The 21,268-nt window shown below is 32.6% G+C and overlaps 2 protein-coding genes across 8 annotated transcripts in view; one reads left to right on the forward strand and one right to left on the reverse strand.

The window, feature by feature from the left end:
* LOC141448991 (tyrosine-protein kinase transmembrane receptor Ror-like) overlaps positions 1-21,268 on the reverse strand; it is a 164,995-nt gene that overhangs the window by 70,043 nt on the left and 73,684 nt on the right. The gene's annotated exons all lie outside the window — the stretch shown is intronic.
* The window catches only part of LOC141448993 (L-sorbose 1-dehydrogenase-like), a 105,054-nt gene that overhangs the window by 32,719 nt on the left and 51,067 nt on the right, over positions 1-21,268 (forward strand). For 4 of the 6 annotated variants that reach the window (XM_074117951.1, XM_074117944.1, XM_074117945.1 and 1 more), the window contains one exon: positions 5,167-5,357. The exons of the other annotated variants lie outside the window; for them this stretch is intronic. The gene's annotated coding sequence lies outside the window, so the exon portion shown is untranslated. The remainder of the gene's footprint in view (positions 1-5,166; positions 5,358-21,268) is intronic. 6 annotated transcript variants of the gene reach the window in all.

Raw genomic sequence — 21,268 nt, forward strand, 5'->3', positions numbered from 1 at the left:
GAGAAAAACCAACTTGATCCAGTATGTAGCTTACATAGAATCTATAACCATATAAAACATTTATGTTAACTTTTTTATGTGTGTACCTTAACAATAAAAAACTACTGGCAGAGGGGGGGGGGGAAACAAAAAAAAACTTTATCAGAATATTTTGAAGGATAGTGGGGATATATTTATGTGGTGTTTCATTTATATTACTATTTACCATATGGACACTTGGTTAATACGCCCTAGGAGAAATGTGACGCTGTCCTATCTATACAGAACTTACTGGGTCTATATGAGTTTATACATGTACACAGATATTCCACCATTTACTTCTACATTCTAACCCTTATAAAATATTCATCGTGTACCCCACTGTATCGCGCATAAAACACGCTATGTGCGAACTGCACTAAGGGTCTCTGGTCTAACCGTAAATTAGAATTGTTTGCCACTTCTCTTGTTTCATACCAACTTTTGATATTAAAAACAACAAAATACAAAATTGTTTATATATGGAATTTCTCGAATTGTATCTATGGATTTGTGGAAAGACATTTTTTCTGTCGTAATGACTGAATTGCTTAGATGAATTTAATGAAATTTAACATGGATTTTCTCAAGGACTGCTATAGTTTTAGGTAACATTGTGTAGTTTTTATTTTTCCCCTTAGATTTCACATTTTCTGTTGATTGCATAGAAGCAATTCCCATAATTTGTGTGTTTCTTTTGCTGGTCATTATTTTTTCGTGGCTTAGAAACCATAATGGACGAACATAAAAGTGAGAATGGCTCGAAACGTTTTTTTAACCATTGTTTGGCTGATAATGGGCTTTTGGACTAATAGACTTTAAAAATGACGTCATTTAAGAAATTAGCACCACTAAGCACATTACAGTGAAGATCATTTTTGATTTTGTGTAAAGTTTAGAATAAACTTTCAACTTACTAATCGTCGTAATCATTCTTTTACTCATAGTCTTTCCCTACAAAAAGTTTGTTCGACAGTTCTACTGCCTTTTTGTTGTTCACACATGCCTGGGTATCCATCATGTTCCAGCTTTGGACTGTGGCTCGGTAAGAGCAGAAAGAATTCTGTCAATTTTTGGCATTGATGCTTTCATGAACACTTGGCTATCGGTCTAAGTAACTATCAAATTGCTATTGCATACTCCGTTTTGGAATAAATTTGTTGCATAGCAGTAGTAGCAACAATTGAAGAAAGTGGCATGCTTACCTTGACCAATAGGAGTTCTGGGCTTACGCTGGTGTATACTAGCTCCATCTTTTTTGGGGGGCTTGGAGACATCAGTATACCAGGTTTACTATTAAATGGGTGTGGGTCCAACGTTTGTCTGTTTTTTGACTGGTTGTTACGCCACCAGGCCTCTAATTAGCTGCGAACTTAACCTTGCTCTCAACAAAAAGAGTTCTGAGCCTTTAAAAAGTATTTTAGAAACTTCCTGGGCTAAAAACGTCCGTCTCCTCATTGCCTAGATTTTTTTTTTTGCATATCCTGATCTGACATATAGGACAGATATGCTTGTTCGAGCCCATTTACTTGTTTGATGGTCTGAATATTTATCCATAATATCCTAGAATTGATGGGTGTGATGGCCTTAATAACTAACAGAATAACCGCATAAATATTCCTCTTGCAATGGAGACGCCTTTTTGATATCTCTTTGAAAAGATAAGTTGTTCGCTTGGAAAACTGTCGTGTATATCTGGACTCACCAAATTGATTTGTACGGCAATGAATTGGGGCGTTTACTTAAGTAGTAACCGGATTTTTCCGTTATTATTCCGGTCTTATAAAATATAGTAACATATTATTTATTGGAACGACATTATACCCGTAGTTATGAGTTGGATAATACGCTCTGGAGACATGTTCAGGGAGGATTTGATGGGAACATGCCATTTAACTGTTATTAATGAAAAAAAAGTAGCCTGCGCTGCATAAACCAACTACTTGGATGAATGTCATCATGTTGAGAAAAAAGACTTGCCCAACACCAGCAGGGCAAGAGAGATGTTTGGAAAAAGACCTTCCTGCTGAATATGTATTTATTTTTGTACTAATTAGGTACTTGATATTAATAGATTTCCATATTTCGTCTACTGCATTCATTAAGAACTTAATAGTTGCACTTTCTTTCTTCTTAGACTTGTTTCCAAAAATTGTTGCCAAATACTGATCATCCATCGATTGGCTAATTTGGTAACACTTTCCCTCCACTTCTTTTTTCTACTAGATACGAGTTTTTCTCTTATGATCATAACTTCTGGTTCACCTGCAGAAACTGCAAACTTACCTCTGAAATTTATTTTGAATCTAATAAATGTACGGATGTAAAAAATATTGGAAAATATAAAATGTTGCAAAGTAGAAAAAATAAATTGTAATTTCATGAGTTCAGTTATAGTGGAAACTTTTCACATAAATTTACCCAACTATAAATATAAAAGTTGATGGAAAAACTTTACATGTGCATCTTCTAAAATATTGGTTACATAAGTTACGTCGAAAAATATTCTTGCTCTAGCATAAACTAATATACTTTGAGTTAAATTAATCCAGTTTTAAAGTGCTTAAAAACAAAATTAAATTAAAAAACAAACTTCGCCTCATCCAACTTGAAAACTTTATATACTTAAAAAGTTTTGGAAGTTTAACTAAGTTGAAAAAGCAACATTTCGATTAATTTTTGCCCAAGTTTTTTGTTCTCTTTTTGTAGAAGGAGAAATAGGCAAGATGAGTAATGGTGGTGAAGACTGTATGAGTTAAGTCAAATTTACTCGCAAGGAGCGCTAAAGCGTCGCTCTTTTTTTGTGCTTTGAATATAAATTTTTTCTTTTTTTTTTTAAAGAGTTCTAAGGGAAAAAAGCGTTTATGGGCGAAATTCGGTAAGCCTTAAGGTGAAGCTTTTGACTTTTGGGTTTAACTAATGGTTCAGTTGGTTGAAGATTATTTAGCAAGCAGAAGCCAGCGATTCACTTTCAAGAATCTACAATTGTTATAGCGACGGAGCAAGGAGTCCAGTTCTTCATTATGAAATAGTATACGAGATAGAATATCTCAAGGAAAGTGTTATCATGTGCAAACGATTCTTGTATCCCAGCTATCTTCAGAGGGATAAGTGTTTACAGAAAATGGATACCCCTTGAATAAGCATTTAACTAATTCGGTGTTCTTCCACATTGTGTGTACATGAACTCAAACTTTTTTAGCGTGACCTTGGTTAGATGGACACGTCAGCACAGTGGAGGATCTTAAGAAAATGAACATAGTGCTTTCTCAGTAAAAAATTGAAACATGGTGTCGTCCTTGATGCGTTACCTATTGTTATTAGAATTATTAAACTCTCGAAAATATATAGCAGCTTTAATTTAAATAATAATGAACCAACAACTGTGAATCTAAATTTAGTGGGCTTCAAAGTCTGTACACTGACATCAGTATCTACTGATTATTATGTAATTTTAATAGAAAATAACAGACGTCATATCTTCAAATTTCTATAAAATAAAAAAAAAAAGGTAATGCATATGGTTCAAAATATAATTTTATTGAGCTGAAAAAAATAGATGACTTCATCACCGCTAACAACATGTCGCTACACGGCTTATCTTTAACAGTTTTCGTGTTCTAAACTTTGCAAGTTTTTAGCAACGCTGAGTGTCTTAACGTTATATTATTTGTCTTCAAGAACTATACACTTTTTTCTGATGAACTGTACATTTAAACTAGAATTAAATTTTTTTGGTTTGAACAGTTTTTGCTATTGGCTTGAGATGAATTCTTCTTCTTCTGTCATGCTAATGAATAAAATACATTGAAGTATTGTGCTAAAAGAAGTGGATAAATATACGTATTCTATGGTGATGTAGCTTTCACCACTCCTTTATAATTTTTCTCATTTCTGCCTCAAATTTTTGAAATTAGAAGTATTTGAAAAAAAGTTGCGGACCAGGACGCATAAAATCAACTATATATATTATTCCTTTTCAGAAAACTTCAAATCCTATATTTAATTACGAAAATTTGAGATGAAAGAAACCTTCCTTCCTCTCACCGGTACAAGTAGTAGAAAGTTAACAAAGTGGAGATGTAGACGGAGAGTTAGTTAAATTAACGCAGATTTTATTTCTCCTCTCTTTTTTTAGCGCAGAGAATACTTTAGTGTATTTACATAATTGGGAAGTGTAGATTAACAAAACAAGAAAACAAAATGTAAATTAAGTGAAAGAACATAGTGAGAAATAAAAGTTTGAACAAAGGAAAACTGAAATCAAAGTTTTCCCCAAGAAAATGGGCTGTAGCAACATCGTCACGAGATGACGGAGAACAAAGTAGAAGAGAAAAGCGGTGAAATAAGTTACGTTTCTTGGATTTAGTTTGCAACTCAGTTAACAAGGTTTGGAAAGTGGAACGTAAGAGAAGAACGGCTACAGTAGAAGAGATGGTGGCCATTAAATAAACACGTCTCTCGATTCAAACAGCCGTCAAATCCCTTCCTTAATAAAAAGGAAATAAAAAGTGATAGTAAAAGGTGCAGGATTTCCGTTTCCTCTTTGGTTCTTCCTTGGTCATCGTTCTTCTTATTTTGCTTGTTTCCTTCCATCATTGATGTTTATCACTCTTTTCTATTCGATCATCCATACTTCAACGGTGGTTTTGTATTTGGAGGGTATATAATGTTCTTGGTAGGGACGCTGATTTATTCTAGAAAGATGTCCATAAATTGTCTCTTGACATTTGTTTATTCATTTTTGAATATTTATTCAGAAATGTGGATTTAGCACAAATCAACTACGAATCTACCCAATAAATCTACATAATCTTTTATTGCAAGCTCCGCTAGATTATTCTGCGATAGAGAAGAAGAGCAGAGTGTAACTACGTAAAAAAGAAATCTAGGGACTTGGCAGTTATTTACATCATCTGAAACTTCGTGGTTCTCTACTAATTTGTACATTTTTCCCCCATAAAATAATGTTCTAAAAATGTTATTTAATGTTTTATCAATTAAATTGCAATAAATAATGAAGATTTTCAAAAATAATCAATATAAAATATGATGAGCCATAATAAATCATATTAAAATGAAATAAATACAAAATTTTTAATTAAATCTAATTAATTTGTATTTTTATTTTTTCCGGCGCATCGACAGCTTGGTCATTAGCGCCATCTCGTCACATAAAAACCTCACGTGCTCGGATGGCACCTTCTCCTCCCTCGTTACATCCTTTATACCTTCCATCGGGAAGCAGTATGGAGCCGAGGGACACTGGAATAAATCTTCCCTCTTCAACCCTTTGTCCATCGACTCCAGTCGACGGAGAGGAGAGATTTACTGACAAGGTAACTAATTATTATTTTTACAATTGCATTAAATCCATTTTGCAAGTTCTCAATAAGAGAGGCAATAAGTGCAATATAAATGGACGGGCTTCATGCAAGATTTTATTTAAAGCAATTTTCCGACAGTTCGAAGTATTTTAAAAGACTATTTTTCTGTTTTAAGAATTGAAATTTTGTGAACCTTGGTTGCAGAAGACATTTATTGTACAAGCATTCGATCCCGCACCAACAATGAAAATTTTGACTTGAGCTGAATCTTTAATTTAAAATTGGCAAGTTAAATTTTTTGTATGGGAGTTTTCAAACCAGACCACTTCGTTGGAACGTTTTTTTTTTTTTTTTTTTTGTAGTAGACTAACTTCGAGAGTTTAAATTGTTCGTTATTTATGGTATTGAATTTGAAAGTACTTTTCTTAGTGCGGAGGAGATAGCAACTGAATTACTGATACTTCAGAAACTCTGGTCATATCGTAAATCTCTTGGGTACTTCAGCGAGCTTACTTTTACAACCGAAGCCTATGCTAGATAAATTATTACATTACGGTACTATATAATTAGTTTTTTGAAACTTGATTTAGTGAGAACTTCATTTATTCTATTAATAATTATTAATATTTTTAGAGATTATATAATATAGAATCAAATTCCAGTGTTTAGCAATGATTTGCATTTTATATAAAAATATTTTATTCAAATTATTAATGAATAAGCTTGAAGAATCAAGAATTAACAGAATTTTTACTTGAGGTTTGGGCCGAAATACCAGTGGTGTCTTCGAGCCGGAACGTCGTTCCGGTACTTCTTTTTTGGACAGGAACGCGTTCCGGAACTAAAGATGATTTCTGTTCTAACGAAAATTGGTTGATGTACTAAAAAATAAAAAAACTACGTGAATACAATTTTCTACATCTGGTCGCTTAACATCAACGACACGATGTATCATTGCGTTTAGAGATTATATTGATAATGGAGGCTAAGAAATTCCTGAAGGTTTACAAATTTTAATTCGATATATAATTACTATTCCTTGCAGTTCGGCAGAGTGCGAGCGCGAATTTAGTAATATGAATATTATTTTAAATGAACAAAGTAATAGAATATTAATTGAAAATCTAGCAAATCTCCTATTTATAAAAATGAATGGTCCACCGCAACAATTACTTAATCCAGATAAATAAAATTAGAATAAAAATTTGGTTGAGGTCTCATCGTTCAGCAGATGCCAACGAAATAAAGAAAAGTTAAACCAAAAGATCCTGAACTTATTTGGAATATTTTATAAAAGTTATTATTTTTAATGTAGTATTGTAGTAAACGTAAATATACATAAAATGGGGTTCGCAATGATTTTCGCTTTCTTTCCTTTTTGGAGCATACAAAATATTTAAATAAATTGAAGTTTATATACCTAAGCGTTCCGGTAAAAAAATAATTAACAGTGCACCCCTGCTTTTAACTGAAAGTGCTTAGTTTCCCAAAGAGTCTTTTAGTTTCTGTTATTTCATATAACTTGTATTTTAATATTCTCCCGTATAAATAGGTTGGGCTACTTCTTGATACGAACATTATGTATTCAAAATATGTGTATTAGAAAAATTTCAATTGGTGTTTGAATAATGTAAATGTTATTCAAATTTCTACTGAGGTGACCAAAGCAAATCTTTAATTCGATTTCCAGTTTCTAAAGTTTACTTACAAAAATGCTATTTGCATTTTTTATACAATTTAAGCTGTAAAGTTGAGAAAGTTTCTATAATACTTTTGTTTTCGATTGATGGTGCTTAAATTTTGCTGCCTCATCCGAGCATCTTCAGCCCTCTATCATGGCTTCTAGAGCTCTCTCTGTTCTTCCAAAAATTGTTTTGCTGTTCTTGTTTAACAGTTTTACTATGTATTGTCGTTTATTTTCATCCTAACTACATAGTTGGCACCCTAATTTTGAAAAGCACCAATTCAAGTATCACCAAGTTCAGTAGTATTTTTTAAGGAGAAGAAGTTAATCTGAAACTTTTACTTTAAACCGTTTTACAAAAAAATGTGTGTAAGAAGAGCATATTTGAAGAAGACGGAAGGAATGAAATAATTGAACGAAATTACAAATTTGATGACTAAGTTTTTTCCATTTCTTTTCAGTTTTTTCGATAAGAAGTTCCAATTATTTTCTTTTAGTGTCAACTTTTTAAAAAACAATTTCTTTTTCGAATAATATTCATAATTGTTGGAATGCTATTAATATATTCTGTAAAATTTAAAATAAAATAGTGTTAATTTTTGTAAAAATAATTGGGTATTAAAAGATTGGCTGTAGTTGTTTATTATCTTTTCTTCTTCATGTGTGGTAGATCTGAATTATTTTGCTGCAGTTTAAATTAAGGAACTTCTTTATTGCTGAATAGTTTTAACAGTAATGTAGAGATGGCAATGTTAGAATATTCGCTATTTTAACCAAAGTTTTGCAATCTGATAGACCATATAATTTTATACTAGTTAAACGCTGCAGTTCCAAAATAAAAGTTTGGTTTCAGCTCAAATACTTGACGGGGAACTTACACTGTGATCTGCGTTAGGTCTGAACTTTTAATCCCTACTCAGTTTGTTTTTACTTCAGTTTGAGGAAGTTAACAGTCCGTTGCTGGACATGAGAAGAATGTGTTAGTGGTCATTGAGTTGGTTTGTTTGTGTAGCCCAGTTAAGATAAAGTAGTAAGTAAACAAGAACTGGAACGTGTTGGTGGGATTGTGGGATGATGACGTCCTGTTGTTGTACAGTCGTGGTGAACTCTTGTTTTAAGTGGAGGATTGCGCTAGACATCATATCCGGCACTACTTTATTAAAGATAAGGGATTCTTAGAGTTTATGCTACTTCAACTGAAACCCTAAACTCCAAATCCCTTTGTTTGCTGTGCAGCTTCATCACTTCTCAAACTTTTTGTCAACTTCAATCTATCATGCCTATATGAGAATCTGTTATGGTCGCCCCTACTATATATAACGATCTTATAAAAAGTCGATAATTGATCATTTGATTCTTGTACTTTTATATATTAATATATAATTTGATATATTGATTGATAATTTTAAGTTTAATCCACTTAAATGTCCTCTTTTTTGTTTTGTTTTTGACTGAACTCCCACCTCGGAGTTCCACAGCCTTTATAATATTAAAATAGAATATTTATATTTTACTGATGAGGTATAGTTGCACTCGAAACTATTAAATCATTGCACATTCACAGAGATGTAAATAAATTCATTTATTGAAGTACTTCCCTTACTTTTTTCCGTGTACATATTTATATTGTCCATGATCTTTTTTGGATAGATTATATCGCTGCATTCATAAAAATAATTAAACAGACTAATTCAACAATGTTAACTCATTGTTTGCTTTGACCTATTAAACAGTACCATGTTAGTTTTTGTTTAGTTTATTCTTTGTCATGATATAATTTGACACCACAAGTCAGTCTAATTTATTTCACAGTCAATTTTCTGAAATATTCAACCTAATAAAATTAGTTACACCCAGTTTAGGCAATGAATGTTCCCGATTTCATCTAATTTCTATGTAAATACTTGGAACAAATTAAGTAAGACGCTGCCGTCTAATCAAGCAGTTCATTACATTATACATTATTGATACAATTCATTCATATAATAGTAATTATTAGTCCGAGTATAAGCTTGAAGTAAGCACCCACGATAGCCGAGCGGTTTAGAGGCAAGGCCCGCAAAATAGTATGTATTGTGTAGTACTGGGTTCGATCACGGTTTAGGATTGTATTTAATGGTTAATAAAAGAAATTTACAGTAAAGTGCGTTGTTTGCTAGTCGCCTTCGCCCTAGACACATAATTGGGTAATTTAAACGTAAAGCTTTGAAAAAAGGCGGCTTTACTTTACTTTTTTTTTTACAAGTCGGAGTGTTTTTTTTTTTTTTTTTGTAATTCTCAGCAATAAAACAGAAGTTGACCTAAATTAGGTTTTTATATTTTGAAACCAGATTAGAATAGGTAGGGTAAAAGGGAGTTACTTTAAAGCTAAAAGCTCTTTGGCCTAAAACATTTATGGGGTTCTCCTCAGTGTCTATGTTTTGTCGTAATATACAATATATATTTGTTGTAATTTAGTAAAGTGAACAAATATAATTAGTTTATGTGACTGTGGGTTGACTGAACCAAAGTAAAGAAATCGTCTATCTTAGATTAGATGTGGACGGGGGCGGATGCTCATACTTTACTATAAACAATTTTTTCTAACAAATAAAAAGTAGTTTTACGCGGCATTCGAACTAGGAATCTCCCACTTACAAAGCCACGTTCATGAGCACTAGCAGAGTTTCAGTATCCGTCCATTAAGACATATAAAAATATAAAGATGTTCGTGAACATATCGGACCCTCTGGTCGGCTGAACTATTTTGCCGCCGGTCGAGTACTTGAATCCAAAAACTCACATAAACTATCTCTGCTGGCTCTTTAGTGGTAGCATGAATGTTGCAAGATGCTATGTACGTACAGTACTCTGACAACGCTCATTGCTATCTAAGAGGTTATTTTTAATCTTAAAAAAGAGTCTATTTAAGTCAGTCATGTAATTTAAATCAGTGGGTAAGGGGATCTTCCATGTCTTCCACTTAGTTATTACATTTATAATGAAGAAATGTTTTCCTGTCAGATTATTTCCAAAATTGGGGATCAATATTGGTACATTGGCCGACCTGTATCAGAGCCAATGAGGTTCTTAATTTACCTATTAATAATTCATCGAGATATTACGGTCAACAAGTGAACCATTATTTACTTTAAAACATGAACTAAATGCAGTAAGAGAAATTTTTTCTCAGCTGATTTTTTTTTTGTAATATTCATGTTTCATTTTGGCGTCACTTAGCGTTATTTGCTTGTCCTTTAGAATTATTTTTAAAATATACCATAATGGTTACACGCTTTTGAAGAAATAATTAACATTAGTACAACGTAAAAAATAATAAAACTTTTAAACACTTGCACAATCGACTGCATTACACCAAAAGACCCCATTATTGATCTTCCATGTAGTAATCTGTTTTCATATACTCACCCTAATTAGTATGTATGGACTCTGTATTGCAATATATTTATCCGTATTATAAAATAATATAAAATTCAAGTATGTGAAAGGTAAATAGATAAGCAAATGGTGCACACTGAGGAATAGCTGTTTGCAGAAATCTGCTTAATTTGACCTGTAGTTATGTTGAAACACTAAGTAAATTACTGCTGTCAGTCTGGATTATAGAGAAATGGTTCCTGGTTTAGTTTGAACACTGTCAGAAACAGTAATTAGTTTTATATGATTGCCGCTAGATAGAGATGTTCGCAAGTTTAACTACTAAGCAATTATAGTAATCTAAACCCATTTATAACAATATATTATATATATTGCTTACTTTGTCGCCCCTTTCTTGTTTAGATCTGTAGCTTCAACAAGAAAATCTAAATTATTGAAATTTTTTAGTTTCATTTTGGTTGCTATTATTATTGTTTCTTTACGTGCTATTATTCAATATTAAAACTTTATAGAAAATCTTAACCGTTTTCTTAAGATGAATCGAAAGACATTTTCTAACTTTCTCTTCTCCTGAGTTAGAGGAAGAAATGCTATCCTGTCAAAGTTTTGGAATTGACCTTTTCCGTTTTATGTCTCCTGGATTCATTTGATGTAAGAAGCTGTAATTGGATGTAAATTTAAATTCATTTCAGAGCAACACTAAGAGAGATTTATTAAGGCCATCCCTCTGAAAAAATCATTTTGCTGAATATCAACAATTTCTGTTGTAAATACCTGCTATGGAATATTGATTGTACGGGGCGAATGAAATTTCCCGCGGCACACCTTTTTATCGACTCCTAAATGGCGACCTCCTCTTCTCTACAAAGGTTTCATGTGAAAAATACGTAGCTCCACTTGGTGGAAATGATTCCTACATATATGGTGACTTGTCAGTGCTGGAGAAGATCAACCATCAGATTAGTTTGGCTCAGGGTCTCCTCATTCTATATTTTGCACAGATCAGGCATGACTGTGTTTAATTCCTGGTTTGCATACCTAGATTCGTCTAGCTTGAGTACTATTTCCCACGGTGCTCACGGTTAAGCCAAGGTTCTTAATTTTTGGCCATCAGATCAGTCTTCATTTTTCTCTATGTTAGCAGGGCCCGAAATCCATTCAAGAACTTCCTTAATTTTGCACCGGAAAAGCCGCCTCAAAGACTTCCCTCATTCTCAAACCATAGATCAGAATGTTTTACTAGCTGCTGCCAGCGCAGTGTTGCTGTCCGAGAAAATAGGAATCTTATTATTATTCATAAAAGCAAAAATTTGTCTCAAAAAACATTTAAGTAACCATCCAGAGGAAATTCAATAAATTTCTTCGGTTTCACCCTAAAGATTTCGGCTCATAAACCTCAATATACTTAGATCTATATCTGTAAACCAAGTAGATCCTTTTGGTCTGCGAACTATATATATATATACGAGGGTCGTTTGAAAAGTCCGTGCAAAGTCAGAGAGATAGCACTACTGGCGCGTATCGAGGTTATGTTTAGTTAGTAGCATCTCTTGGAAGAACACACACCAAGTTACAGCCAGATCGGTCTATTTCTTTGTGTTTGGCATTCGTTTGAATCGAGGAAGTCGAGTGATTTTCAAAAAATGGACGAAAAAGAATTTCGTGTGTTGATTAAACACTACTTTATGAAAGGCAAAACGCCTCAGGAGACTAAAGAGAAGCTTGATAAACATTAGGGTGACTCTGCACCTTCGATTAGAACAGTTTATAAGTGGTTTCAAAATATTCGGAGTGGCCAAATGGGCACAAGTGACGCTGAACGTTCTGGACCCCCTGTTGAGTTACTACTCCAGAAATCATTGATAAAATCCATGATATGGTGATGGATGACAGAAGAGTGAAGGTGCGTGAGATTGCTAGCGCTGTGGGCATCTCGAATGAACGGGTACATAATATTTTGCATCAACATTTGGACATGACAAAGCTATCCGCAAGATGGGTGCCGCGATTGCTCACGCTTGACCAAAAACGAAATCGTGTGAAGTGTTGCAAGGACGGTTTGCAGCTGTTCCAGAAGAATCCGCAGGACTTTAAGCGTCGTTTCGTCATTGTGGATGAAACATGGATACATCACTACACTTCTGAGACCAAAGAACAATCTAAACAATGGGTTACCAAGGGGGAATCTGCGCCAAAAAAGGCGAAGACCGTTCCTTCGGCCGGAAAGATTATGGCGACTGTCTTTTGGGATTCGCAAGGAATAATCCTCATCGACTATCTGGAAAAGGGTAAAACTATTACAGGTGCATATTATTCATCGTTATTGGACCGTTTGAAAACCGAGCTGCAAGAAAAACGCCCACGATTGGCCCACAAAAAAGTCCTTTTCCATCACGACAACGCACCAGCTCACACCTCAGCAGTTGTGGTCGCAAAATTAATGGAAATAGGGTTCCAACTCGTTTCACATCCCCCCTATTCTCCAGACTTGGCTCCCTCGGACTACTATTTGTTCCCCAATATGAAGAAATGGCTGGCGGGAAAAAGATTTTATTCAAACGAGGAGGTGATTGCAGAAACGAATGGCTATTTTTCAGACTTGGACAAATCCTATTATTCGGAAGGGATCAACAAACTAGAGCAGCGTTGGACGAAGTGTATAAGCCTAAAAGGAGACTATGTTGAAAAATAAAAAAGGTTTACCCCAAAAAATTAAGTAGTTTTTATTTTTGCACGGACTTTTCAAACGACCCTCGTACATACTCGTATGTAGCCCATTTAGTATTTGTTTTCATTGTCACTTAAAACTGCTATATCTTTGAAAAATTTGAGATGATCACATCTCAAAGCAGGGTCGTGGTTAGTTAATTAGTTATTTAAATTATTATTATTATTTTTAGATTACAACCAGTAAATGTTATGAAAATGTTTTAAGTTATCTTGATTGCCATGTACACAATAATCATTCAGTGGAGAAACCCAATTCTACTCCTGTTATTTCAATTAAATATCTATTTATAGATTCATGAATATTTCAATAATAGGCAAATAGACAATAGATAATTGTCGTATTTTATTTAACATACGCGACACCTACAATTTCATTCAGATTTAATTAAGAAATGATATTTATGGTGATATTTATCCAACTGTAAGTTTACAAAGAAAAATTGAATTTTACGCTAATCTTCTTGGAATGTCAGTAATCGTTGTTGATAATTTCTGCTCACAATTCGCCTCACAAATCCTTTACTACCCATTTCTCTTTATTAATTAGAAAATCCAAGACTAAAAGCAGGAGTCAGTAAATGTATAAATTATTATCTTGCTTGAATACCAAGGCTTTTAACTTCCCTGGCACCTTGGCTAATTCAAAATAGATCTCTCTATCAAAATTGACAGCTTAGCTGTAATTAGTTATTGGTTTGTGCCACACATTTTAAATTTCCGGTCATTAGTCTGCCTCCTCCCCCGTCGGAAGATCTGGTTTCCTATTTTGAGCTGTCGCCGAAAATACAGCAACTGAGTCGGCTATCTGAGTGTGATTAGAATTACTGAAAAGTAGAATACCGTAGATACTTTAAGTTGCATAATTTTTAGGCATCCCTAAAGGGTCAATACGCTTTTGAACTAAAACGATCTGCCAGAAGTTTCAATTTAATGCATCTAATTTTTTTTTTTTTTAAAGCTGCAGTCTTCAAATTCTAGTACCACAATTATTTATAATTACACCTAACTATTTAAATTAACTTTATTGGAAACATATTTCTAAGGAAAATTCTTTCTAGATTTTATGCAGTCATACCTCTAAAGTGCCACCATTAGGTGTAAAATAATGTTTTCAAAATTCCGAGTTAGGAAACATTGTAGATTTAGCAAGTACGGATTTTTCATTAAAAAATAAAAGGCATGGTGCTATATATTACAGTTGTGTGCGAACTAAATCATACAGGAGCAAGCTTATCTCTACTGGCTAGATATGGCGGGTTCTTCAGTTATTTAAATAAAAATTATAAATTAAAATTTTTCCATTTGATCCATATTTGGAGATTATAGTGCCCGCTATTCTAATAAGATCTAATTCTTCTTAAATGCTAGAATCGAGAATGAAAGTGGTACAGATGTTCATCCAATAATTGCACTTCCGTATCTTGATGGTTGTCACAGTGCTGATATGAGTCACATATTATGTCTCCTCTGGGATCACACCAAGTTAGCTTGTTAAGATAGTGTCCATATTCAGATACGTCCCAGATATCTATCAAAAAGTTTTCCCTAGATGGTAATGAATTTAATAGCTCAATTCTGTAGACCTTCTCCCAAAATAATAATAATAATAATTTACAAGAAATGGAATTTTGAGAATCTGTTAAATAAAATACTGTTTTTGAAGTTATTTAATATAACTATTCGATTTTCGAGTTTGCTGACTTATTGCTAGTTTGTGTGAATTACCAAATTGTTTCAATAACATCTGGCGTGAAATACACGACTTCCTCTTACTATTATCTTGTAGTTCTTCGAACTTCTAATTTTATTTTTAATGCTATTCGACTGCAAAAAAAAAGGTGGCTACGATAAAAAAAAATTCCTATCTTAAGATCAGTTGACAATCTCAGGTGAAAGTGACAGGTCTTTTAGACGGTACGTAAATGATAAGACGGAAATAGGTTCTAGGTTTCTTCCTTTTAAAATGAATTTGTTTTAAAAACAAAGTTATACGTTTATACATGTGTACTTAAATATGTAAAACCTCTGTATAGCTGATGTTGCTGGGGAACTGCTACTCTGTTCTAATCTAACCATTTCTTATATTACTAAGATACATTTATAAGTCGCAAAAAGCAATTTAAACATTTGTTTTTACTTTTACATGAAGATATCTTGTGTATAAATAAACTAAATGTTAAACATAGCTTGTAAAACATTTTATTTTATTTTGTAGATTGAACTCATAAGTTCAAAACATTCTGAACAACATACCTTAAAATATTAAAAAGATGAGCTAGTTTAGTTATTAATTAATTTTATGTCCTAATTAAAAAAGTAAAAACTTCACTTTTTAACTCTGAATTCAAAAAAAGTTATTTTGAATTTTAAAATATAGGTCATATAATTTTTTTTTAACAATTAATTTAATAAAATGAAACATGTTTTCATGTCATCGTTAAGCTAGTTTAGCTAATTGGTAACTAAGTTGTTAGCTTGAAGCAGTATTAGTATTCTTTTCATCATTTCTCTCTCAAATCAATTTGAGTTTTTTATAGAATTTAATTCATTTTTCTGGGTATCTGGATTATTATTTTGTTTCGAACTTTCATTTAACTACATTCTCCAATCAAGATGTTTTCATTTTAATTTTTGCAAATAGAAGAAATAGAAACTAAATTGTCATGCAAATTTTACGCACGCTTCAATTGTACAAATCGTTGACAATTGAAATTTAAATGGTGGTTAGCATGATGCAGTTGATGATGTCAGATGTGTGGTGTACGCTTCGAGTTCAAGGGGATTTGTGCGAGCGCTTTTAAGCAAAGAATGGTTCACGATCAGCAGATGTCCTTGCCGGTTTACTTTTCAAGTTGGAGTTCGTGGAGATATGAGACTGAAAATAGAGCAGTGTAAGACATCTACACACAGAGGGCATCCATTCTTTAAAGATTTCCTCGGTGCCCTATAAATCGGGAACTTAGCTTTGTGTACTTAGGTTCACTTGTCAACGCCATGACACATCCATCTAAAATAGAGAATTCTGTTGCCAATAAAAACTACTTCGGCTACTAAATACATTTTTAAGAGCAATCTTATTTCTAGAAACCACTTAGACTTTGTGATTACTATTACCTGGGCCTTCGTATAATTTTATTTAATTTATTGTAAAGTACGTATTAACTTAGATCTTACGGTTGTTTGCAAACGGTCAATTTATAAATTCCCCATTCGTTTTGCTTGCTAATTTGACAATTTAAAATATTCTCAGCAGTATAATTCTAAAATTTTCTTGTAATTCTAACCCAAAAAATGTTTAAATATTTTTATTTCAGTAGCCTGCGAAGTAGATTCTTAATATATTTCTAAAAGATTTACTTATTTCTGTCGTTGGTTTGAAATGATATTTTTGTAATCGGATTACTTACGTACATGAAGCTGGTTCGTCTTATCTTTATGAATAGAAGAATTTTCTCATACTGGTTTTTCATCTTTTGTGACTTACCTTTCCCATCTGATATAACATGGTAGAGAATCTATTTTACTTCGTCTGCCCATAAAATTCTAACAAAATTTAAATTTCTCCTTTTTTCTTCTATAAACAGATTGTTCCATATTTTATTAGCAAAATGTGATAATAACTTTTCCTCGTGTTAATTATTAGTTGAAAAAGCTTTTAAACTTTTCTCGGTTTGTTTGTACGCAAACTCGTTGTAATGGTTTAAATAAATTACTAACCTGGAGCGAAATTGTAGTAAAATGTTTTAACGTTTTTAAACAAAGTTTATGTTTTCAAACTTGTTGCTTTAATTTTGTTTTAAGATTCTCTGTCAAACTTTGTGATATTTTTCCCGGTTTAAAAAATATTAATTAAAATATTAATAAGAAATAGTGTTATAATTCAAATGTTTGGAGACAAAAAAAAATTTTTGAGTTACTCAGAACTTTGGGAATATTAGTAAGAGAAAGTTCAAACGAGTTTCCTTAACAGTAATTTATTCTCTATTCCCATGTTTAATTCCCCAAATAGTATTTCATGCGTATAATGTATGGACAGTCGGTGTTTTATATTATTTTGATATTTCTTATTAGCAGTCAACTTCTGAAATTTAAGTTTGCGCAGGATTTAAGGTCTCTTAAGCCTAAAAAAATGGATTTTAGAAAATGATCTCTCTCTCTCTCTCTCTCTCTATCTATCTTCCCCTTCCCGTTATTTTTCTGTGTGTAATATTTCATAGATTAAATTCTGGAATAAATCGAATTTTTCACTTTTTTCTTCTTTTCTCGAAAGTGTTGCCTTTGAAATTTAAATATTCATGTACATCTTTTATACGTAAATTAGGTTTAAATGTGTTACCAGAATTACCGTATTTCTGATTCCTTAATCGGAAGTATTACTTCATTGTGTTTTTTTTAGGAAAAATGCCATCTGGAATTGTCTCTAACCTTCGTTTTACTGTTCAATAACATTTATTTAAATATGTATTTCAGTTAAAATATTTTTTGGTGGATCCCGAGGTCGGATAAAAGTGTCATTTCGTTATTAATGTGTTATATGACCATCTTGATAAGGCTAATCAGAAATGAATATGTTTTGGAATTCAGAATTTTATAAAATATATTTAAAGAGGAATATTGACGAAGTCGGGTGGGTTCCAACACCATATTTCTTTGTCAGTGACAGCTGATTTTAAAAGCGAGGTTTATTCATGATAACTGTTTTTAAGTTACGATATATTTAGATATTATGTTTGGTTAAATTTTACTGGAAAATAATGGATTTTATTTTTAAGTTAGCTTCATTTTTGTTTGAAATGTTTACTTTTTTTTTGAAATTTCAAAGGGTCTCTATTCTAAGGATAATGCAGAATATCATTGCACCATGATATTGGTTATGCAGATTTATTAATAATTTGGAATTGATGAGATTTATTTTAAAACTATATTAGAATATATAATTAGATTTGCGTCACCATTTTCCTGGTCTAATCTGTGTCTATTTTGATATTGCCAGCTTAATGAATTAGATAATCTCTATGTTATTAGAATGAAAATTGCAGACAACAAGAATTGGTAGTGCACTTTAAGAATATAGTGTTCAGCTCTGTCGGTTAACGCTTGTAATGTCACAAGAACTTGCTACATTATTATAGTTTGTAGAGGGAATCTGTTGTGACATTCTCCTCAACTAGATAAAAGGTTTTTGTTAGTGTACATTTAGGGAGGAGGTGACAGGCGACTTGAAAAAAAAAACTTACCAACCTGAATGGACGACGAAATAGGATACGGTGTAGAGTATAATAGTTTACCTTCGTTTGCTGTTGTCCTTCTAGAAGTAACTTGAAAGTTTAGTAGCCTCTATAGTATGAAACATAGATTTTTTGGACCTTAAGCACCCACATAAATATTTAGTTTATTTGCTAATTATTTTTAATAAATTATTATTTTCTTATTACAATGTTTTTTCAGTGCAAAAGGAGAGTTGGCGAGGTTGAGACTGCTCACTTCACCCCTTATCTTTTCTTAGATTTCTTTGTTGAGGAGTCTTGCTGGTTACCTTCCCCTAATCGCTCTCTCTCTTCCAGAGATCTCTTCAGTTACAAACTTCTGTCCATCTTAAGCGGCTTTGTTGGGAAAGGATAATTCTGGTAGAGGCCTTTGATATGGGAGAATTTTTGGCTGTTTAAATAAATAAACTGCGGAACGATGCATACATTCCTCAAGTTCTATTTTGTTTAATTTGTTTTTAAATAATTATTTATTAATACCCCCCAGTAGCGCAAAATCAATTAAGAATTTGCTCCTATTATTGAGCCAAAAGCCCGGCCAAATGTGTCAATGAATTGCACCTTTATCCTTGTGTAACCTGAAGCCAACCATCTAACTCTTGAACTCTAAACAGAGAAGCCTTACGCGGCTAACTTTGTTATTATTATTTATGTTATTATTATTTATTATTGTTATATCTTTTAAATCTAAGGCGTTTCAACACTTGCCATTGGCGCCAGAAGCTTTTTCATTTTATTGCTTCCCTAGGACTGTATATTGTCGCTACTGAATGACATTGTCAACCACCGGGTAAATGGTTAGAGGTTCCTATAAAGCGCATTTAGGGGTTGCACCGAATACAGTGATCATTATAGCTTATTGTTATTAATATTTTCATCCTTTTTATTAGTTTTTACAAAACATCTTTAACGATTTTCTGTAAAATTAGCGTTTATTAGAAAAAGTACTTTTTGTTTTTTTTAATATTAGAGATTATTTAAACTCTCCTACCACTTTCGAAATAGTGGAAAGAAAGTGTAATCGATTACAAAGAATTCATTTTTCTTTTTACATTCATTATGTTACAGAATTTGGTTTTATGTTCCATTATCTATTCTTTCGCTAACACCATGTACGAAAATTTTAATTTAATTAAATAGGTGTACTGGATTTACTTAAATTGGTATTTGTGCCAGTCATAAATACTTCTTAATTTGTATTAAGAGAATTTTACAGTTGTTTTTTAGCTTCATTAGAATTTATAGAAGTTCTAGCTACCATCAGATTATACGAACAGAGTAGATACTCTTATGTTTCAGAACTACAGCCTAGGCTATTTATTAGTCTTGAATATAAAGATTGATTCCCCTTTTATTTTCTAGATATTTTATCTTTCTTCTCAGAAATGTAGTACAACATCCGCTTGGAATTGATCATTTTATTACCCCAAATTCGTTAAATAGGTAAGCAGTAAAGTACACAGCCCAGACACTGGGAGAAGGCTATATATTGGTTTGGTACAGAAATAAAGTACAACACTCTTTCTCTCAGTTTAGTTTGTAGAACGGTATTACGATATCCAAAAAGTAAGTAACGGAAGTTGTACAAATAAAAATGAAACCGTTGTGGAAGTTGCTGGGTTAATTACTTTGAGGAAGATATAATGTTTGCGAGGCTCATTAGTTTTTCCTTGCTTATTTTTATTTTCTTTCCTGTTTGAAGAAGGAAGGGCTTTAAATGTTGGGCAAACAGCGAAGTCGGGAGTTTGGGTGGCTGAGCCTGGGGCGAGGCCAACACCCGCGGCAAGAAGGGTTAGTTTAGGTGAAGGGAAGAGTATTTTAAAGGAAAGTACTTATAGGATGACAGTAATACCCGCCTGGCTCTTGTCTTGTTACTGGCTAAACGCGAAAGAAATACGACTCTGGAGGATGCTAGTACTTGGTGTACCATGGAGATCCTATATTTCTGATTTATTACCCTAGCCAGGCTTTTAATATAAACAATAAAATGTCATAAAGTAAAGTTACACAAAATATACCGTAAAATGGATGAATTTCACTGAATGTTTACTTCGCTATTGACAAGATAGGATGGAAATCTATTGTATAAATGCTTCATAGCGACGTTCTGAACGGAAATAAAATTTTTAGAAAGCCGATAGATTATGAAATTCACTTTTTTAGCGTTTGATCATTTTTCAAATGATAAATCTTCGGCAACGTTGATTTAGGCTATAGCTGGTTCTATCTGGCTAATTTAGTTTACTTCCATTCATTGTTAAGTGTTCCATTCATTGTTATGTGATTTTTACCAGTGAAATCTATTGATTCACTAAAATAAAATAAACATTCAGAAAACAAAGAAACTTTAAATTAAAAAACTTCGGAAACTAAAATACTTAACCTGGCAGCTAAAAGCTTGAAATTACACTTTTTAAAAAATTAAGAAAGAAGGTATTTTTAAAGTGTTGAAAAATCAAGTTCCGTTGAGACACCACGAGTTTCTCTTACTGCAATTTTGAAAGATGTAAATATAAACATGTTTTACTTCGAAACGTCTATAGGTTTTTTTTTTTTTTTTTTCCATTATTTCTTAAATTCACTAAATTAGTTTGAGGACTGAGGAGGAAACCCTTTTACTCTTGTCATGACTTACATTATAAAGAGATCCAGGTTCAGCACCTTTTGCCCGAACAGGATGATAGTGGTTTCAGCGTAGGCAATTCCCCTCTTAAGTTTATTGTCTGATCAGTCCTAGCAGGAATTCGAAACTGATTTTTCTTTTAGATTTTTCCTGTGTTATTGTTGGGGTTGAAGATGTGCGGCCCTAGTGACCCTTTATAATATTGAAAGTGTCTTGTAATTGATGAAATATAATTACATAT

This window comes from Rhodnius prolixus, unplaced genomic scaffold, assembly GCF_049639745.1.
Source record: "Rhodnius prolixus isolate KJV_2025 unplaced genomic scaffold, Rpr scaffold_2, whole genome shotgun sequence".
Classification (NCBI taxonomy): Eukaryota; Metazoa; Arthropoda; class Insecta; order Hemiptera; family Reduviidae; genus Rhodnius; species Rhodnius prolixus.